This window comes from Delphinapterus leucas, chromosome 10, assembly GCF_059928025.1.
Source record: "Delphinapterus leucas isolate spDelLeu-1000000601 "Yukka" chromosome 10, BTC_Dleu_Yukka2, whole genome shotgun sequence".
NCBI lineage: Eukaryota > Metazoa > Chordata > Mammalia > Artiodactyla > Monodontidae > Delphinapterus > Delphinapterus leucas.
Genome location: NC_143138.1, coordinates 75746916 through 75768171, shown reverse-complemented (window position 1 = coordinate 75768171; position 21256 = coordinate 75746916). Strand labels below are relative to the sequence as shown.

Genomic DNA, 21256 nt, shown 5'->3' with positions numbered 1-21256 from the left:
CTAGATCTTACAATGGACAGGGAGAATGCCATAAGGGACATCACTAGTTAATAGACAAAACTGGGGAAGAAGATGGTGGATTAGATAAAATATGGTACCAATGTTACATTTACTGAAGCTGGTTGCTGTACTGTGGTAATAAGAGAAATTGTCCTTATTCTTAAATGCACACTGAATGAAACTTATTTTCAAAATAAGGACAGGAAATAAACAGTATGTGTATAGGGAGAAAGTGCAAATGATAAGCAGATGGGGAAAATGTTAACTCAAGATGGATCTGGGGCGTAGATAGGTGTTCCTTGTGCTATTCTGGTTCGTGGAATTTGGGGATACATTTGAAATTAATTCCAAATTAAAATTTTTGAAATTTTCCTTCCTCTCCTCTAATGGCGCCCCTTTGTGTTTCCAGAATGCCTGGAGTGCTTTTGCCTTGGGGCTTGTGCCTTTTTAAAGCCAAGCTGGGCTGAGCTGGAGCCCCCTGTATTCTCTAGTTTCCCGAAACTCTTCGCTTCTTTGGGAGCTGACAGAATAGGCCTGCAGTGCCCACCTCCCGTCTATGCCCTTGTCCCTCAGACCTTTTGGTCTGTCCCTCTTCTGTCACACCTACCCCTGCTTCAGTGCCCCGATACATTACTGATTAGCTGGTGCTGTTAGTCTTTCTCACTTGGCCTTTTGCTGACCTTGACCTCTATCCAGTTCTTGGCCCCTTGCCCCAGTTCACTATATTCTCCCACCTTTCAGCACCAATCTCTTGGAGAGAGCACTGCTCTCTTTTGATCGTGAAGGAAACCCAGGATCCTCTTTTTAAAAACACTGTAGAACAGGGACTCAGATACCAACAGATGTCTGCACACACCAGGGAGTCCAGAGGCTTCTGGTGATAGGTCTTGGGCTCTACTGAAGCCAGAAATCCACAAATACCTTTAAAACATTTTAAAAAAGCAGTGGTCTCCCTTTCCTGTGGCAGAGGAATGCTGGAGGAATAAACAAAGGTGGTTCTTGCTTGTCTGCTCTGCCAAGTGCCCACATGGCCAGACAGATTTCAAAGAAGTGGCCCTCTGTAATTGTTAATTATCCTTCACAGCCATGTCCTTGTCCTCAAGAAGGTGCAGTCTTATTGATGAGGTGAGACACTTGAATGTGAAACCGACTGATAGCTTGTGTGATGAACTGCGTTCAGAAAAATTATAGTAAGTAATACGTGGCAGGAATTGGAGAAACCAAAAGACCATTGTGGCTGTGGATGCAACTTGGCTGATGGAAGAAGTTGGAGAGCAACGAGGATGTGTCTCCCAGAATCTCTAGAAAGAGCCTCCTAATGGCTCTGTAGTGAAAGACAAAGCAAGCAGGCAAGGAGCCCGGCTCTGGGGCACAGGATACCAGATGGTTCATTGAAAGTCGGAGCTCAGGGTCTGAGGGGTGAGGGAAGAGGGCTCAACCCTTGGGCTTCAGCCTGCATTTTCACAAAAAGCCTCAATTTAGATTTTAGATATTATTTCCAAAAGAGGAGAGTTACAGAAGTGTTCTAGCTGGAATGCAAAAAGCCCTCTGCCATACCTCTTGACCATTCACCTGCCACGTACTTTGAATTTAAAAAAAGGAAAATCCCACATGCTACGGAGCAACTACACCCATGAGCCACAACTACTGAGCCTTTGTGCCACAACTACTGAAGCCCATGTGCGTAGAGCCTGTGCTCCACAGCAAGAGAAGCCACCGCAACGAGAAGCCCGCACACCGCAACGAAGAGTAGCCCCCGCTCGCCGCAACAAGAGAAAACCCGCACGCAGCAACGAAGACCCAAAGCAGCCAAAATAAATAAATAAATTCATTAAAAAAAATTTTTTTTAATTTAAAAAGTTCTGTTATTACCTTAGGAATATCTTAATTATTTTGATTTTATATTTTCCTGTTCAAAGTTTGCTTTTTCTTTTAAAGATTGGCATACTTTTTGGACCACTGGTTTGAGATTTCTGCTTTTCTGCTTTTCTCAGTATACCAGGGGCCTCAAAAGCAGAGGGCTTCCATGCTCTCAGGAGCTCTGTCCCTCCCCGCCCATGCCTGTAATAACGTCCTCTCGCCACGCGTCTCCTGCACCTGGCCAGGTGGAGTTCTCCTCTTCCTGCCACCTTCCCCACCCCAAGATTAACAGTTCCAAACCTTCTACTGCAAGCACAGTTGGTACTCAGTTTATTGGTAATTAATGAGTAGTACTTCCTTGGCAGAACATAATGGAACTACAGAGCAATCACTTAGAAAGGGAAACAACTGTCAGTTATCACTCTAATGAACCCTGTTTAACAGAGGTGATGGCAGCCCGGCTGAGGCACAACCTTCTGTGCATCGAACGTGGATCCCTTAATAACTCCATTCTGTACTGTGTGTAATTTGCAAAATAACTGCTCTCAAGGCCAAATTGTAAAGTGGCTTCAGCTATGGGTAACAGTGTAATTTTGGAACTAGTCTCAGAACTAGTTATTAACTGTTCACTGTTAATATTTGAATATGAGTAAACAGAAACAATTCTTAACATTAAAAATTTAAATAGTATGGTAGTGGTGGTGGCAATTATTGAGATGATCATAGCAGTGATGTTAACAAATGACGTTAATTGAATCATACGTGACAGGCCCTATGCTGAACATTTCATATGCATCATCTCACTTAATTCTCAGAACAATCGAGTGTTAAAAATCACTTTTCAGAAGGGCAACTTCATGGCTGTTGTGCAAATAGAAACACAGTTTAAGATCTTATTCAGCTCATTAATTTAAGAGGGTGAGGGATCTAGTAAGATGTTAAAATTAGTCCAAAAATAATTTGAGATTTTGTGTCTGTGTGTGTGTGTGTGTGTGTGTGATTTGATAGATTGTTGGGCCAGATACAGAACAGGATAATGTCCTGCTGGTCCATAAGAGCTCACACAAGTTACTGTCTCCCATCAGTTGTAAAATAGCCCTGTAAACAGAAAGTCACACCCAGCAGTGGGAACACTATACTAAAAGAATCCAGTAATCTCGTTCGCCTATTTCCAAGTTTGGAATATTTTTTCTGATACCTGTAAGGCAGATGGTGCTATAATTCGCACATTACAAATGGAGAAACTGAGGCTTTGTGATGTTAAGTAACTTGGCCAAGGTTATATGAGAGGTGGAGTGGTGACTGACTTGAGTCTGACTCCTTGCGCAGCTGGCGCTGCGGTGATGAAGAGCATGGGCTCAGTAAATGAACAGGTTTGAGTTCAACTCCCAGTGAACTTGGGCCGGGTAACTACTGTGCCTTTATTTTTTCATCCGTGAGGCTGTGTTGCTAATAGTTTTAAGTCACATGGTGTTGTGAGGATATGGTAGGGTGGCATGTTAAAGCCTTGTGCCTGTTGTACGTGACCTTGCACTCCCTCTGTAAACGTCAGCAGCTGTTGTCGTCATCCGTACTGATCACCACGGCCGAGCACCACCTGCATGTGTCTTGCAGATAGCAGTGCCCTCACCTTCTCTACCCCGACTGGCCGCGGTTGCCTTAAAAGTCTGCGCACATCCAGAGTATGAGCTCCAGGAATCTCCGTCACAGAAAACCAATTCTCCATCACAGTTTTCGTCCAGGATCGTGACCAGATTCAACTGACCCCAGGAATAGAAAGGTAGTGTAATAGTTGGAAAAGTATCTCTTCCTCCAGGGAACAAAACGACAACAGTGCCATGTGGCTTATAAAAATATTTGCCCCCGCTATTCTATAACCTGTAAACTTTACGGGTGCATGGATCCGTGATAACTGTAGCAGGTATCATTTTAAAAACCTACTCAAAGTAAGTATCAATGTCATAATACAACACATGCTAGAGTAGATTTTTCTCAATGGCAAAAATCCAAGCATGGCATTCAGTTTTTCCTTCCTGGAACTCATGTTCCCTTGTATCAGTGACAATGGAGTTGAAATGTTTAGGTCTTGTATTGGATATCATCTCACTGTCTTGCTTTGAGCAGATGAGGTGTTGGAGCCATCTCTATCAATCTTCTCTTTTGGAATTAAGGAGTGCCAAATGACAGAAATCAGAGGTTCAGTGACAAAATGGTGTGTGCTTGGTGAATTGACCATTTTTTTAAATAAGATTTTTCTGTAGATATTAAGGAGGTTCAAATTTTTTAGGAGGTAATTTACTGGAGACACACTTCTATACTGACTCCTTACCTGTGAGATTAGAGCCTTACTGAAGTCAGCATATGTATATCTAGTTACTCACATATATCAAAAATTTCTCTTTATGCTCTCATCTTTGTTGTGTGGGGTAGAAGGAAGCGTTCATCTCAAAAATGGGACATGATTTCTTGATTTGGAATTCTTCAAAAACACATAAAAATGATTAGCTTTGTCTTCATAGGATTCATGTGTTAGATTTTTGCCTCGTCACAGCGGAAATGCAGCATGTCGGTCTTGTTATTGTGATCCTAAGATGAAGGCAGATACTCGATTAATTCTTTATGATTTTCTTGTTATCATTGATAATACAAACAATACGTCTGTACTATTTGAGAGTTGACAAGCACCAAGTATATTTTTAAACATGCCAAGTTTGTTTGGTACTCCTCCTACGTATTTTCTTAAATTTGTAAAATTGTGAAATATTTGTTTCTTGTATATTTAGAATTATTGCCTTATATGCTCTCTTACCATACTGTGAATGGTCCAAGAGACTCAGTTTAATTTTGCAGGTATATTGTTGTGAGGAATTGTTACAAAGAACTATTCTCAAAGGGTTAAGCAGTTGTTTCTAGTGGAAATAAAGTGGACTGAAAGAGACATTGAAGAGGCTTGCAAATGATATCTTAGTAACTCATATGAGGATCGCCCCAAATCTGTTTTTACAGTTTCCTTCTTGCATGGAAAGACTACAGACAGGTTTATTTTAGCTCAAATTTCTATTCCATATGGCCTTGGCACCCTCACAGCAAATGTATTTTCTATTTTACTCTTAGTTTTCTCAACCAAAATGAGACTTAAGTCACCAGGGAAATATTGCAGGATGTATTGACTTAGGGGATATATCTTTTCTAATTTGAACTTCTTTAGAAGTTCAGTTGATATAAATATCCTTTAGTGTAGTTTGCCAGGCACTGCGTACTCTAGTTCTAATCAAAAGTCATACCAAGTCAGAAGAGAATCAGGGGTTAGTGAAATTCTTCTCAACAGTTGTGTCCGTTCTACTTCCTAATGGTCATATGTCCTAAACTTTTCCTGCTTGAAACCGCTCATGAAGACATACCATGTTACTAAATGTGGGGTCCTTCAGAGTATAGTGGGCGGGGGGGAGAAGGTAGTGGAATTATGTTTTAATTGTATAGTCATTAACTGACTGAATTTGCTTTTTTCAAAATTTTTACATTAGCCTTCATGACCTTTAAAAAGATTGTGAATTAAGGTAGAACTTAAGTAATGCAGTCTCATTAACTTCAATAACGTTCAATAAAAATTCTAAATTTAAAAGACTTTCTTCCAAAAACAGTGTGTAATTGCTAAAGCATTAAATAGAGCATCACAGTTTAAAATGATTAAAAATTACTAAGTATCCATTTAGGATGAGATTTGTTTTATGATTGCAAACACCTCCAAAACAAATCGACAGTCAATTGCAATGCATGTTGCGATGTAAAAGCACCGTTAATTACTGTCAATGGTACTTCTCTAACGTACGTAAATACATCTTCTGCACCGGAGCGCTTGGCAGTTATTTCTTACTTCTTTCTAGACAGTTTAGAGATCCTAATTTATTAATATGCACAACAAGCAGAAAGATAAACATTGTTTTGAAGCTCTTGATGAATGGCGACTGGAGACATACTGTGCTTGTGCTGAGAGTAGCTATTAGCTTGTTGGCAATAACTCACGGCCCTACATGAAACAGACCCCGAAAGGGAGACCAGGAGTTTAAAATGATGTTATTAAGAGTCTCTGGAAGCACTTTATTCTGAGGTACCTCAGATTTGAAAATTTTATTAGTCTCGCTCTACACTTATTTCATTGTTTGTCCCCAGAATGTTAAACTCAGCACAGGCTCCTGCCACGGTAAGCATTATTTTTGATGCACTTTACTGAATATGACTGACAAGGACTTTTTCAGGCATACATTGGGAGGGCAGTGTTTCCTATTTACTATGTCCTTTCATCTCTGCCTGAGCTAGAATATTCATGCTGTAAAAGTAATAAAAAGAAAAAAGAATATTCTGTGTTTTCTTGCAAACCTCACCCCCAAACCCAAACAAAGTGAATGCTTTAGTGACTCACAGGTAGGATTTTCACCAATTTAGATATAAAATGTGACAGTTGGCAGAATCATATATCAACATCTGGATCCTTCTCAAGTGTCATAGGCTGAGTAGTAGGAAAGTAAAAGCAAATTTTACAATGAAATGTTTTTTGGCGTTTATTTTTATCATAGACTAGATTGAAAGGTTTTGTTTTCCCTCATATCTTCTTTAACTTTCTTTGATGGAGACGTGTAGTCAGCTTAGCTTAGTTGCTTAATAAGTTAAAAATATCGAGTATTGATGAAAATTTCAAATATTGTTTCTAATTTTGAGTTTCCAGATTTAGCAAATAAGAATACAGGAGCCCAGATCAATTTGAATTTCAGATAAATGCAATTTTTAAAAAGATTTTAGGGTATTTTAATGTCCATTTCGTCAGTGGATGTGTTTTGCAATTATTAGGATTCACAGTTTTAAGAGTAGAGCGAAGGAAAGATGGAAAACACAAACAGTTGGTTCTTGTTAAATTTCAGTTAAAATTTGTTTCGTGTAAGTATATCCCATGTGATACGTGGCACATACTTACCCTAAAAGATTTTTGTTGTTTGCCTGAAATTCAGCTGCTCATTCTCTGTTTCATCTGGGAATGCTCTTCTAGTTTATGATGAGAAAAAAATCAGTGCTTTTTGTGAGCAGTTAAACGCACACACTAGATTTTTTAATGTGTAGAATGGCAGCAAAAATTGTAGCAATCTCCCAAGGCCGTTGGGAGTATTAAATGCATTGATACTAGTGAAGCTTGTGGAACAGTTCCTGGCATCTGGTAAGCACCTGTGGAAGAACACAAGCTTTTGTTCTCAAATGATCATTTGTTCTAATGTTAGACACCTTTTCTACCGGAAGCCTGCTGTTACAGATAAGTAAAAATGTGAAGGAATCTTCCTGATGTGATTGACAACAACTATAGTTCATCTACAAAAATATAGGGTGCCACAAGTGACCCTGTGACCGAAACATGTAAAAGTTCAATATGTTACCGTGCTCACAGGCATTGAAAAGAGCCACAACAGTGGCAACTTTTCCTTTTGCTTTTTACAGAGACACATTGTATTTATTATTATGGTATGTCAAGTCGGCTCTGGGACATATGTGTGCTTGAGAAAAGAATAGAGCAAGGATAAAGGAGCCAGGTAGGAGCCAAAGTGCTAGTCACAGTTGGTAGTGAGCAAAATGAAGTTCAGCAGTGTGAACACAGAAATTCTTATTACGCCAGATGGAAATTCACCATGGTGGTGGTGGGTGTTTTAAATGTAAGATCAGCCAGTGTTCCTGATTATTCGTTTGTGATCCCTAAGAAATGCCAAGTACGGGGCACCCCTACCTTCTATCCCTGCTCTGGGAGTCAGTGTAGAGGTCAGAGCAGGCTGGGTTATAATGTATTGTTACAAAATAGCAACAACAGTAACAAAATTTCTGAGGCTTAATCAACCATCATTTATTTCTCATCCTTGGAGGTCCCACCGTGGTTCCAGGGGTCTCTCCAGAGCTGCTCTCCTCCAAGGGGTGGCTCATCATTTTACTCCACTGCTGACTGGTGGCACCTTTATTTCAGGACTTGAGGTTTACTACAATTGTGGAAGAGAGGCATTGGCAAGTGCACATGGGCAGTGATGTGGAGCATGTTACTGCTGATCACAGCCAGTGGCCCAGAGCTGGTCATGTGGCCCTGTGCAACTGCAAGGGGGGTTCTGAAACATAGCCTTCCGTGTGTCAAGCAATGCACGTTCTGGGAGAGGACCCAGAGCAATTAGCACTAGTTTGCCATACTGGCAAATGTTGCTGATGGATTTTGCTATTCCCTTCCGCAAAGCCCAGAGGCAACTTCAGAATTCCTCTCCACTGTGTGGCAGGCAGTAGTTGGCAATCAAAACTGGCAAGAGAAGTTGAGACACAGATGTAGAGAACAAACGTATGGACACCAAGGGGGAAAAGCAGCGGGGGGTGGGGGGTTGGGGGGGATGGTGGTGTGCTGAATTGGGCGATTGGGATTGACATGTATACACTGATGTGTGTAAAATGGATGACTAATAAGAACCTGCTGTATAAAAAAAATAAACAAAATAAAATTTAAAAATTAAAAAAAAAAACACCCAAAACTGGCAAGAGAGCTGAAACCTGTTAGCCATTGCTGCACTGCTCCCGTAAGCCAGAGAAAACATCTATTGCGGTAGGAATTTGGATGTCATGCATAGTGATTAGAGTTTTAGGAATAAGTGAAAATAGATTCTTAGGATAGTCTTTATCACAGGTTTATTGATATGAATTTACCATCCCTCCAGCTTCTGTTTGATTCGGGAGAAGGTAGTTTCCAGGTATCCCGGTAATCAATCTCAACGATAGTATTTTAAAACTGTTATCTCCAATTGACCTGAAATGTAAGTCCTCCCTAGCTTTGTTCCCATGCAACACAAGTATTAGGAGTTTTTCATAACTGTGACGAAAATGGGAGAGACTTATTAACAAACGTTGAAATAAAAGTTGAAAATTGTTTTTTGATCCTGGTGTAAAACTGATGGTATCAAAGCTTTTTCCAGCTTAAGGCAGCCTTGTCCATGATACCTGAAAGTGCTGCTTGATGAGAATCAGATCAGCCCCCATTTGAGCCTGGCCATTTCAGTTCAGTTTTCAGTTAGGTGAAATTTTCTGGTGAGTGACACTTTCTCCCAATTAACTTTGATGAAGGGATGTAGCCTTAGAATGTTCTCAAGTTGGGAATATGAGTTATATGTCAGTGAGATTTGATTCTTGGAAGACTGGAGAATAATGAAGACACCTTTGAAATGGGGAATTACTTTTCAAAGTTTTTCTACAATGCGGTTGTTCATACTGGTCCTAATCAACAACATTTGTTGTTAATGTTTTCTTTTGAATAGCTCTTCAGTTCAAGGCGCAGTGCTAGACACTGTGATGAACATTACGTTATAATAGAAGTATTTTACAATGGAATATTACTCAGCCATAAAAAGAAACGAAATTGAGTTATTTGTAGTGAGGTGGATGGACCTAGAGTCTGTCATACAGAGTGAAGTAAGTCAGAAAGAGAAAAATAGTGTATGCTAACACATATATATGGGCTCTAAAAAAAAAAAGGGTTCTGAGGAAGCTAGGGGCAGGACAGGAATAAAGACGCAGACGTAGAGAATGGACTTGAGGACACTGGGAGGGGGAAGGGGGAGCTGGGACGAAGTGAGAGAGTAGCATCGACATATATACACTACCAAATGTAAAATAGATAGCTAGTGGGAAGCAGCCGCATAGCACAGGGAGATCAGGTCGGTGCTTTGTGACCACCTAGAGGGGTGGGATAGGGTGGGTGGGAGGGAGACGCAAGAGGGAAGAGATACGCGGATATATGTACATGTATAGCTGATTCACTTTCTTTGTAAAGCAGAAACTAACACACCATGTAAAGCAATTATACTCCAATAAAGATGTTAAAAAAAAGTTATAATAGAAGTACTTTCTAAAAATAGAAACTGAGAAATTGGAGAAAGAAAAATATGGCCAAATATAATCAAGTGCTTAGCTGTGTTTTTCACGATAAAAAGTCAGAGGAGCTAAGGCTGGAGAAATTGCTCAGGGTCGGAGTAGGGCTGTTGGAGGAGGAAAAAAAAAAAAATCACTGAGCATTCCATTAATTAAATATGTCAGGAGGAGAGAGAGGTTGTATGGCGCCCCACACTGAAGTCATAGACGTTTAGTCAGAAGCTGTTTTTTCTTGCCTCTTTCAGTGAAAACCAAGCTTTCCTTGAACTCTTAGTGATTTAAAAAAAAGAAAAACACACAAACAGTATCATTTAATTCCCACAGTATAATGATTCAAAGTGGCCTTCAGTTAATTTCTAATTAGAACCTCCTTATACTCCTTTTAAAATACAAGTTAAGATAGATGCAAAAGATATTAGTCTGACATTGAATCATACAGGTAGTCAATGTAAGTGTTTAATCATCTCCTGAGAGTAAGCATTTTTTTTCTTTTGTAAGATTACTCATAGTTTTTAATTGATGAGACCTATGTTAATATATGTTTTTAAAACCACAGAGATAATATACAAGCCCATTTTCTTGGGTAATCTGCACCCCACCCACTCCCCCTCTTTCCCTGAGTCCTTCTCCTCTATCAAGAGGTTCAAAAGTTAGGTGTGAAATCTTTGATACCTTTCCCTAGGTGTTTTGCTGCTGTTACCTGTTTTGTTCTGTTTTTTGTTTTCTGCTAAAACCTAATTAATGACTAAAGGTCATCAGGAACATACTTGAATTCCAAGGTAGGTTTGTTAGCCTGCTACAGCAAGGGTGAACACATGCCGGAACTGTGGGTTGTCTCGAAAGGATGAATTAGAGAAGGGGTACTAGAAGATTTGGGGGGCTGAAATTAGTCATGGGATGTTCTTAGGTATTTGTCAGAATATGTCAAGTAGGCAGTTTCTGGAACAGTTTCTGAGTCTCTGAGAAAAATGCATGGCTCTGAATGAACTAATGGTAAGTTTAAGCTTATCTGTCGTCATGGTTTGGTTAGGTACAGCTTCTCTGTTTCATGAGTCATAGTGCAGCTTTGCAAGGGATGGTTGATATTCCCATTCTCAAGGGGTTCGTAAGTAAGACTCTCCTGCTGAAATGTAGCACCTATTGTACATTTCCAATTTTTCTTCTTGTCCTCATGAAGCAGTGCTAATGCCATATGTCACAGACTTACTTTCCTATTTTAAAACACTGATGTTTTATTTTGTTGATCATACAGCTATTAAAGAGTTAGAATAATGCTTTTAGATTAGATTTTTATTTTAGAATAAATCACTTAAAGGAAAACCATTTCACTGTTTTGAATGAATGAACAAATGAGATTCTTGAGAGAGGGGAGGCCTGAGTAAGATCCAGGAATCTAAGGAACCCTAGAGAATCTAGGATGGTTTTGGGAGATCTGATTTGGGTATTAGAAAGGTGGGCACTGTTTAGAAAAGAGCTGGAAACCAGGGAAACCAGTGTGATGCCCATAATAATAGAGGTTAGGGAGAATGGGGGCTGGATTTAGGGCCGATGGAGTGAAGTGGACAGATTTGAGAGCTGCCCAGAGGTACAACCTAGATGTGACTGGTCAGGTGAATGGGTAAATGAAATGTGATACATCTACATCATGGAGATTATTCAGCATTCAAAAGAATAAACTATTAATCCACACAGAAACTTGCATGCATCTCCGGAGAGTATGCTGAGTGAGAAAAGCTAGTTTCTAAAGGTTACATGTTGTATGATTCCATGTATATAGCATTATTAAAATGACAGAAGTATGGAAATGGAGAACAGATGAGTGGTTAAGGATGGGTAGGGAACTGGGGTGGGAGGGAAATGGGTTTGGTTACAAATGGGCAATACGAGGGACCTTTGAGAATGGAAATGTTCTGTGTCTTGGGAAAAAAACATACAAAGGTGAACGATTTAACTGAGGCTGTAGGTTTATTTTTGTAATTGTTATTTTAGGTACAGCATATGGTTGTAGTCATTGTTTCTGCATTCATGTCCATTGGTGTTTAGAAACTAAAATTGTGGTATCATGAAATTAGTTCATTATTCTGGTCCAACTTCTGTTGCTAACTAAGTTGTGACCTTGGTCACGTTCTTCATATTTGCTGGAACTTAGGCTCCTCTTGAGGGCTTTGGAATAATTACCGTCAGAGGTCCCTTCCAGATGTAAAATTTGATGGTTTCATGTTTGAATGCATCAACTGCATTTCAGCATCTCAAAAGTACACTCAGACATGCAACAGTGGGTCTGTTACGTTATTGATTTTATTTCATCAAGAATGTTTTTGCATGGGTTATTTTAATGCGTGGAACTTACCAGTATTTCTTTTCAACAATGCCAAAGGTTAAGACCCCCAATTCCCCCCTTGCAGTTAGTTCTCTAAGTACTTCTGTGGAGACTAGTGACTTTGAAGTCAAAGACGAGGATCTTTATGTTTTCCTTAGTTAGCTCCTGTGTCCTGTCTCCTTAACTTTTGTAGTTTATAAATTCTGTGGTATTTGACTTGAGCTTTTCAGGAAAAGTGCAAATTAGAAATAAGTAATTGATCACTATGGGCGTAGAAACCCCAATAGTCAGAATGTGCAAAGTAAAAATATCTCTTTCCACCATTACAATTAATGACCCAATATTATATTTAGACTGATTTTTCACATAGAAATGTAATCTTGGGAAAGAAATAATAGCTATAAACCAAGGTGTATATTATAGTATATTTGAACATCAGCTCTATATTACTTATGTTTTCAAAGGCATTTTTATACTTTGAAAGCTCTGGGTTTAATGTATTATATATATTGGCATCAGGGGAACCAAAATGAAATATCCGTTTGATTTAGGGTTGCTATGGAGAACATTTTCATGTTTCAATTCAATAGTTTATAATATATTTATGCATGCTTATATACATATACTTAAGCACATTTATAGTTTGGTGAATATTTTTAATTGACTATCATGATTTAATAATAGCCATTTGAAACAAAGCCAATAAGCAAGAAAAAATACACATTTCAAGTTCATTTTATGACTGTAAGAGAAAGCGTTTTAAAAGACTTGCACACTTTTTCTGCACAGAAAGCTTTTCGTGATCTTTTTGATATGCCTGCTAATATTATTCAGTATTCATCCTTTGATTTCCCGGCTTCATTAGTTAGTATTTATAATTGCTTGGGTTTGGGGTATCTTGGCCAGCAATTTAATTACATCTAACTATCAAGTCACAGACAGAATGATCTTATTCTAGTTGCACCATTTTGTCCTGGGTATGATATTCCCTTATACTGTCTCCTAAGACTTTCTTAGAGCAGCATGTCCTAGAAAGTTTTGGTTTAATAGTTTTTAAAATAAAAGAGCTCAAGAGCAGTGAACAGCAGCTAACATTCAAGTTAGGCTGCAGCCATCAGATTTTCTCAGGTTCCTCAACTATTATTCCTGAAGGGGAAGGAAAACTCCCAGTTGTTTAGGATCCTCTTTGTGCCTGACACTGCGCTAATCTGGAGGTGATATTCAACTACAGTATAATATACATCTTGGTTTATACTTACTATTTCTAATTAAGTCTCTTACACTAATCTTATAGAAAGAGAAAATGTCACCCACTTACTTAAAAGTCCTTACTTGTCTCTTTTAGCTTCTGGTGGCTCCTGGGGTTCCTTGGCTTGTGACACCGTAGCTCCAGTCTTTGCCTCTGTCTTCCCTGCCACTTCTCTGTGTCCAAATCTGTCCCTCCTTTCTCTTATAAAAACACCAGTCCTTGGATTTAAGGCCTACCCTAAATCCTGTATGATTTCATCTTGATAACCCTAATTAATGACATCTGCAAAGATCCGAGGATCAAATCAAAGCTAACTCCAAGTCAGAAAGTGTAGGATGAGGCCACTTGATTTTCTCGGGTTCTGCGGGCATTTATGCTTGTCTCCATTCCTCCTCCCCTGAGCAGCCCCCTGGACCAGACTGCTAAGACTCAAGAGTTTTTGGTGCAGGAGCCTACGTAAGTGCCGCATCTCTTCGCCTCACCCCTGCGTTTCCTTTGCCTTCTCCTCTCTTCTGTTGTTTTAGTGCCATGTATGTTTCAGTCGCACCATTCATCTCTAGTGAAATGTGTTCTAGCTTCCAAATAGGCAACACACAGTCCAGTATTTGAAACAGAATTCATTTGGAGAGACAGTATAATGCAGTGAATGAAGCACAGGCTTTGGAGTTAGGAAGAGAGAGTTTCATTTTCCGATTCTAGACCTTCTCTTGCTGGGTATGAAATGCAAGTGAGTTAGTTACCATCTCTGATATTGCTGTCTGTATCTTGTCGCGAGAAGTGGAGATGCTCCACTTCCAAGCTCACTCACAGGGTGGTTGGCAGGATTCAGCTCTTCTATGCTTGTTGGACTGTTGGCCTCAGTTCCTTGTCACATGGGCTTCCTGTAGGGCACCTTGCTTCTCCTAATGTAGCACGCGAGATGAGCCAGAGAAAGAGAGTAAGAAAGATGGGAGTTTTCATAAACTAATCTTAGGGTTAACATTCTAATACTTGTGCCCATTCGGTTTATCAAAAAGAAGTCACTAGATCCATAATACGATCAAAGAGAGAGAGGAATGACAAAAGGATGTGAATCCCAAAAGGTGGGATCATCAGAAGACATTTTAGAAGCTGCTAAGTGTGGTACCCTCCCCCGAAACCAATCTTGGTATCTTTCTTCGGACTATCACCTAGTATTTCTAGCTCGGGGTACGTACTGACTCTTGTTTCCTGCAATGTCTTCTGAGCACAGAGAGGCCAGATGTCAAGTTGGAATAGTGAAGCATAAAAGGGTTAAAGAGTTGGCTTGGGAAGCCCCAGAGAATCAGGAAGAGTATTGTGATAAGAGCCTCAATCCGCTGATATCCTGATGGGTCATTATCTCCTGAATTATTTTGCTACATGATTACACGTGAACTATAGAGCTTCAGAAATAAAACACTCTAGTAGGCCAGGAGGGAACCACATGAGCAGTCATTTAGAATGTGCCACTGCAGAGAGAATTGCTACATGGCAGTTCTTTGAAACCGCTTTACCAAACTATAGTTTCTATGTCTGCTGTAACTGCTCCTTGTAAGTCAGAGCAGCTCTACCCTCATTCCTTGTTCTGAACACCCGGTTCTGAAACCACCATTTCAGGACTATATTTTTGGGAGAACACTGAACATCATTTCTAGGCATTTCCAATTCTACATAATTAGAATAGAAAGACTTTCAAGTCGGCTTCAGGTTTTAGCTTGTTATATAAATAAGTTCACAGGAATCGCAAATGCTTTACAGAAATCTGACAGCAACTATAAAAGGTTTTTGAACATTTTTGTTGCCAAAGTCCCAGGAATTGCTGGAATCTTAAATAGCCCGTTTTAAGCTCCAATTCAGAAGCTTTTTGTCATGTTTAATAATGTGGAGAATAATTCCTTTTCTGTTAGTCGTTTCCTCTTTTATAATCCACAAGGATCTTTGAACCATAGAATGGATATTTTCTAGAGCTATAAATTGGAGGTCCTTTTGGTCCAAAACTTAAAATGGCCTTTTAATGTACCACTTCTGTAAATCCACTTATCTAGGCCTAAAGCTTCATTAAAATCCATTTAAATGAAAGCATTATATAGGTACATGTCCAATTCAAACGGTGATCATTTTGAAATGAGAATGCCATGGAGGACATTATAAATTCCTGTGTGCAGTAGGAAATTTAGTAGAAACAAAATTATTTTACCTTATTAAATATTAGTATTAAAATTAGAACTATATTTTCTCATTTCCTCCCCTTTCTTTTAAGGTATAAGCGTAGCTAGAAGTTTGATCGAGGGTCCAGTGACCGCCCCATTAAGTCCATGTATAGTGTTCATGAGATCTGAGAACTTGAATGGGGAGAAAAGAAAGTAGATCTTCATTTACACTTAACTCTAACTGGAATTTAGCATTTCTTTCAAGTGTGAATATAGGCATAAGACCACAGTAATATTGGTAGCACTCGTGACTTTGTCACCAATGGAAATCACAAATATTGTTTAATCATATTATGGTTATAGCAAATATCTCAGAATTTTATTTGGCTTATCATTCCTTTGAAAATACAGTAGCCATTCAACTTGCTATTGGGTTTCGTTGTTTGGGGTCTTAATAAAGAAGCATATATTTGCTATATTACAAATATGTTTTAAAATATTCTGTTGTATTTCAGTATAATTTGTGTTCTCTGTAATTCTCTGTACTTTTTTATTTTAAAAAAAATATAATTCTTAGAAGCAGTGCATAGGCTTCATCAAGCGGCCAAAGGGGTCCAAGTACACACACACACACACACACACACACGCACGTACACATTGTGCTAGACCCTAGAAGGCATATAGAATGAATAAGGAGACCTGACATTCAATGAGCAAGTGCTGGAGAAGAGGCACTTTTCTTTTTCTTTTTTTAAAAAATTAATTAATTAATTATTTTTGGCTGCGTTGGGTCTTTGTTTCTGGGCGAGGGCTTTCTCCAGTTGCGGCGAGCGAGGGCCACTCTTCATTGCAGTGCGCGGGCCTCTCACTGTCGCGGCCTCTCTTGTTGTGGAGCAGAAGCTCCAGACACGCAGGCTCAGTAGTTGTGGCTCACGGGCCTAGTTGCTCCGTAGCACGTGGGATCCTCCCAGACCAGAGCTTGAACCTGTGTCCCCTGCATTGGCAGGCAGATTCTCAACCACTGAGCCACCAGGGAAGCCCGAGGCACTTTTCTTTTTAACTTTTTATTTTATATTACAGTACAGGTGATTAACAATGTTGTGTTAGTTTCAGGTGTACAGCGAAGTGATTCATTTATACATATACACGTATATATTGTTTTACAAATTCTTTTCCCATTTAGGTTGTTACATAATTGATAATAGGCACTTTGAATGGCTGGTGTCCTTTAATCTTTCCACCAGCCCTGTGAGGTACATGTCATTATCATCGGCATTTTACCGATGTTGGATCAGAGTTAGCTGGTGTGACCAGCCTCCGAGATGCCCTCCAGTGATCGTCACCTTTTTGTATTCGCCGTTTAGTGAAGTCCCTTCCTACATTGTGTCAGGTTGATCTCTTTGACCAATAGAACGCAGTGGAAGCAACAGTGTGTGACTTCTGAGGCTAGGTCACAAAAAGGCTACTCACTTTGGGGGAAGCTAGTCGCTTCATTGTGAGAACACTTAAGCAGTCTACCTAGCAAGGAATGAGGTCTCCTTCCAGCAGCCAGCACCAGCTTCTCAGCCTTGTAAGTGCACCATCTTTGAAGCGGATCTTCCGGCCCCAGTTGAGCCTACAGCTGATTCAAGACCTGGTATACGTTTTGACTCCTACCTCCCAAAAGACCCTGAGCTAGAACCACGGAGTTAAGCTATTTCCAAAATTCCTGACCCACAGGAACTATGTGAGATGATACTTGTTTATGATTGTTTTAAGGCCCTGGGTTTGGGCGATAATTTGTTAAATGGCAATAGATAACTGACATCCACGGCTTATGTAACTTCCCCAAGGTCGGATAACTAGTAAATGATCGAGGCTAGTGTTGTGGCAATCCCGCTGTTGTTGATGGAGTACCTAGTTTCCTTACACTGGCAGGACAGCAGTGTTCTGAGATAATCAGGTACCCTGTATCCCTCCTCCTCCTCTTCCTGTCACACACGGTAGGTATGCAGTACTTGATAATTGATGAAGTGGTAGATCATCTGTTTGCTCACTTAATCCCCTTAAATTCTTAAAGGAAATCAAGTAGTGTAACAGCAACAACAAAACCTGGTAAAATTTATTAAGCAATTGCAATCAATCCCAATAACAATCATGTATGTATATTTTTACCAGCCTACTGTGACAGGAAGTAAGTGAAATGTCACTTGATCCTCACAGTCACCTTGTCAGGAATGCAAGGAGGTGACAGGTCCCATTTTGTAGATGACTTGAATGAGCTTAATGTTAAAGGGACTTGCTAAAGGAACATGGCTTTTCTGTGTTAGAGGCAAAAGTAGAACCTGCTTCTCCTGATTTGAATTACCTCCTATCCTGCTGATACAAAAGTATTAAAAGATAAAAGGAGAGTCACCAGGCTAATTTGAACAGCGTTTATTTGAAGTAGTGCCTTTTCTGCTAGTATAAATAGAAAAATATTTGAGCCTTGAAATTTTTTTGGAAGAACTTGGATAAAAACCATTGTACATTTGAATTTATATTCCCAAACTCGGGGGAAGCAATGTGCGTTGGATGGTGAATTGATCTCTAGATAATCCCTTGACCTTTTGGTGACATTAAAATGAAAGAAAACTAAATGAAATGATACCTTTGAAGTGTTCTAAGCCTGTTGATATAAAAACATCATTTAAATACCCAACACTGACTTTCCCTGTTGCTCTTCCATCTGATTTTTAAATAACATTTTTATTATTGTTTCTGTAGTAGATTAGCCTGCTAGTTAGAAGTAAGACTCAAACCAAAATGCATTTAAACTTGCAAATATCAGTTTATTTGAGAGAAAGATTGGACACTATGAGAATTACAGTAAATTACTTAGCTGATATGCACTAATATTGAACGTGTCCTTTATAAGTACTTCGTTTAAAAATTCAATTCTATTCAATAAAATCTGCATCCTACACAGGGACTTAGAAAAGAGAAAGATACATAAAAAGAAAAACAAAAATATTTTTGCTAGAAAATTACTCATAATTCATGTCATTCATAAAGTTAATTTCCCTAATTTATTCAAAGCTTCTAGGAGTCATTATGAAAATGATCAGTAATCTCACAGAAAAATAGCCAAAGAGCATTGTGGCATATTATGTTTTCTAAAAATGGCCACAACTATATTTCCAGTTCCATATCTTTTACTAGAATCTCTCTATGCCTAATTTAGATGTAAGGTCTGTTTCTCCTTTTCTTGCACCTAGGCGGGACTTTGTGACTGCCTGTTAATAGGATGTATCTAGTTGGTGCTTGTTTCCACTCCCCTGCTTGTTTCTCTCTCTCTCTCTCTCTCTCTCTCTCTCTCTCTCTCTCTTTTTCTCCCTCTCCCTTTACCTACCCCTCTCCCCGTCCCTCCTCATTCCTAGTCCCTCCATTTCCCTCTCCCCGCTCTTGGTATGCTTTCCCTTGGAATCCAAGCACCATGTTGTGAGGGAACCCTAACCGTGTAGAGAGGCTAGCCATGGGCTGTAAGTGTTCTGGCTGACAAGCCCAGCCAAGGTCTCAGCTGGAAGCCAACATCAAATATGTGACATCCAAAGCCCTGTTTTAAAAACTTCTAATTGGTTAGGTCAGGCCCATCCAAGATAATGTCCTAAAATTAAACTCAACTGATTAGGTACTTTAATTGCATGTGCAGAGTCCCTTCCCAGCAACATCTAGATTAGTGTTTGATTGCATAACTGGGGATTATAGTTCAGCTTAGTCAAGCTGACACATTAAAAAGCCATCTCAGCCACCATGAAAATGTCATAACTTATAAATATACTTTGCATTAAGTATAAACCTCTCACTGTGTACTGTGACTCAAAGATATGCTCCTAGAAAGAGTGAGATGGCAGACCTCTGCAATGATAACTCATAGGGCATAAACCTTTTTGGCAGTGTTAATGATACCTTACTGGAGTTGACTTACCTCTCATAATACTGGCAAAACCAAAATGGAGTTTGTTCACGTTGTTGCATTTTATACTCCTCGTGTCTGAAATTATATTTTCAGTGGAAGCCCTTAAATTAAGCTCAGGCTTTTGCCTTTTCAATAAATAATGCTGTTACCTGCTCTCAGTCTTCCTCCAGCTTGACTGTCACAAGGCAATTCATTTAAGCCTTGCTTTTTTCATGAGAGGGGTGTTGGCTTAGTTTTAAAAATTTTTACACAGGTGCTTGATGAAGGACAAAGTATTATTTTCAGAGTTAAAAATATGACTATAATACACATAGAGAACACATATGTACCAACTCTTAATAAGTCTTCAGTGAGGAAACCAATGTAATTTCAGAAGCATTTTGATGAACTGGGTACATGGGTGGTTCTAAACAATTTAACAAAAGAGGGAATGGAGGTAGGTGGGACACAGAAAATATTTTAATAGGACTGCTAAGTTAGATATAAGACGGGTTAATAACCTACAGGGCAGTAAAACTGTAACCTTTGCAATAGTTTTTGTAGTAGGCAAAAATTTACAAGTTAACTTTTTACTTCACAGTAGCTGTACAGTAATCAAAAAGTACGTAGCAAAATCAGGTACAGGTCTGTTCTCCTAGACAATTAAATCCTTAAGTGCTTTTCTTAAATGATATGCTAGTATGATACTGAAAGAACATGCCACATACCACTACCAGCACTATCCTTGTCTTGTTTCCAAGTTTATGATAATTTTTAACAGGGGCCATATTAATTTTGGGGTCAAAATAGCTGCCCCAGTGAAATTCTTACAAAAGTCCCTGTGTTATTATCCGAGAAACACTAAGATATCAAAAGAATCGTACGTGAATCTTTTAATTCTTTCTTCAAATTATTCTGAAAAAGTGGGTGTAAATTAGCAAAGACGGTAAGAAAAATAAGTTATACAAATGTAGTGATCTATTTAAGTGTCCATCAATACCATAATTTTTTATAACTTGATTTCACTTTCTAACCAGTGAAAACTGATGGTAAAACTGACAAAATTATGGTTACTTTGTAGATGACCTGCCTTATAAATACTATCAGGTGGGATAGATTCCAGAATTAACCCAGAAGAGAAATTTGAAATTAGACCTTATCTTTTAATAATCTCAGTTCTGCTGCTTTTACATATTCTTGGACCTGTATTCAGTGAGGGTATTCTGGTTTCATGAACATTTTGTCTAATTTTCACCTGAATATCTACTTCTCATTTGTCTTTGCATTTACCATTTGCCAATGTCACACGTGGAGTGCTAAGATTATTAAATGTAATTGACACCCATTTTCAAGGAATAAGTGTTTTGTCATGAAGGATATTTTTAGGTTTATGGTAAATTTATTCTCATCTCTAATTTGTTCTTCAGACAAATAGTGTAATATATACTGTTCTTCCTTATTCCTACTGAACATTTTCTACTAAATCTACCCTTTTATGATTCTGAAATGACAGCTTAAGTTTTTTTATTAATTCATACTGACCCTGTGCAGAGCTATCTCAACTTAATGGCTATTTATAATATATGGATGGCATTCCCCTGCCATTAATGTTTAATGAGTTGGCTCCTGATCCAGTAGAGTCTAATAAAGGTAATCACTAGAATACATTGTCTTTCTGCAGTGCCCTAGAAACTTTTTTATATTCCCTGTTGTATACCTTTGGCCCATAGTTTCCTTTTTTGCTTCTTCCTATGCACTTTCTTTCAACCTCTTTTTCATTATTTAGTCCAAATGTGTACATTTTCACACTTAATTTTTTCCCAGGTCAGAAT

The 21256-nt window shown here is 39.0% G+C and overlaps 1 protein-coding gene across 8 annotated transcripts in view; it reads left to right on the top strand.

The window, feature by feature from the left end:
- Nucleotides 1-21256, top strand: part of FHIT (fragile histidine triad diadenosine triphosphatase) — a 1451582-nt gene that overhangs the window by 889726 nt on the left and 540600 nt on the right. The window lies entirely within an intron of this gene.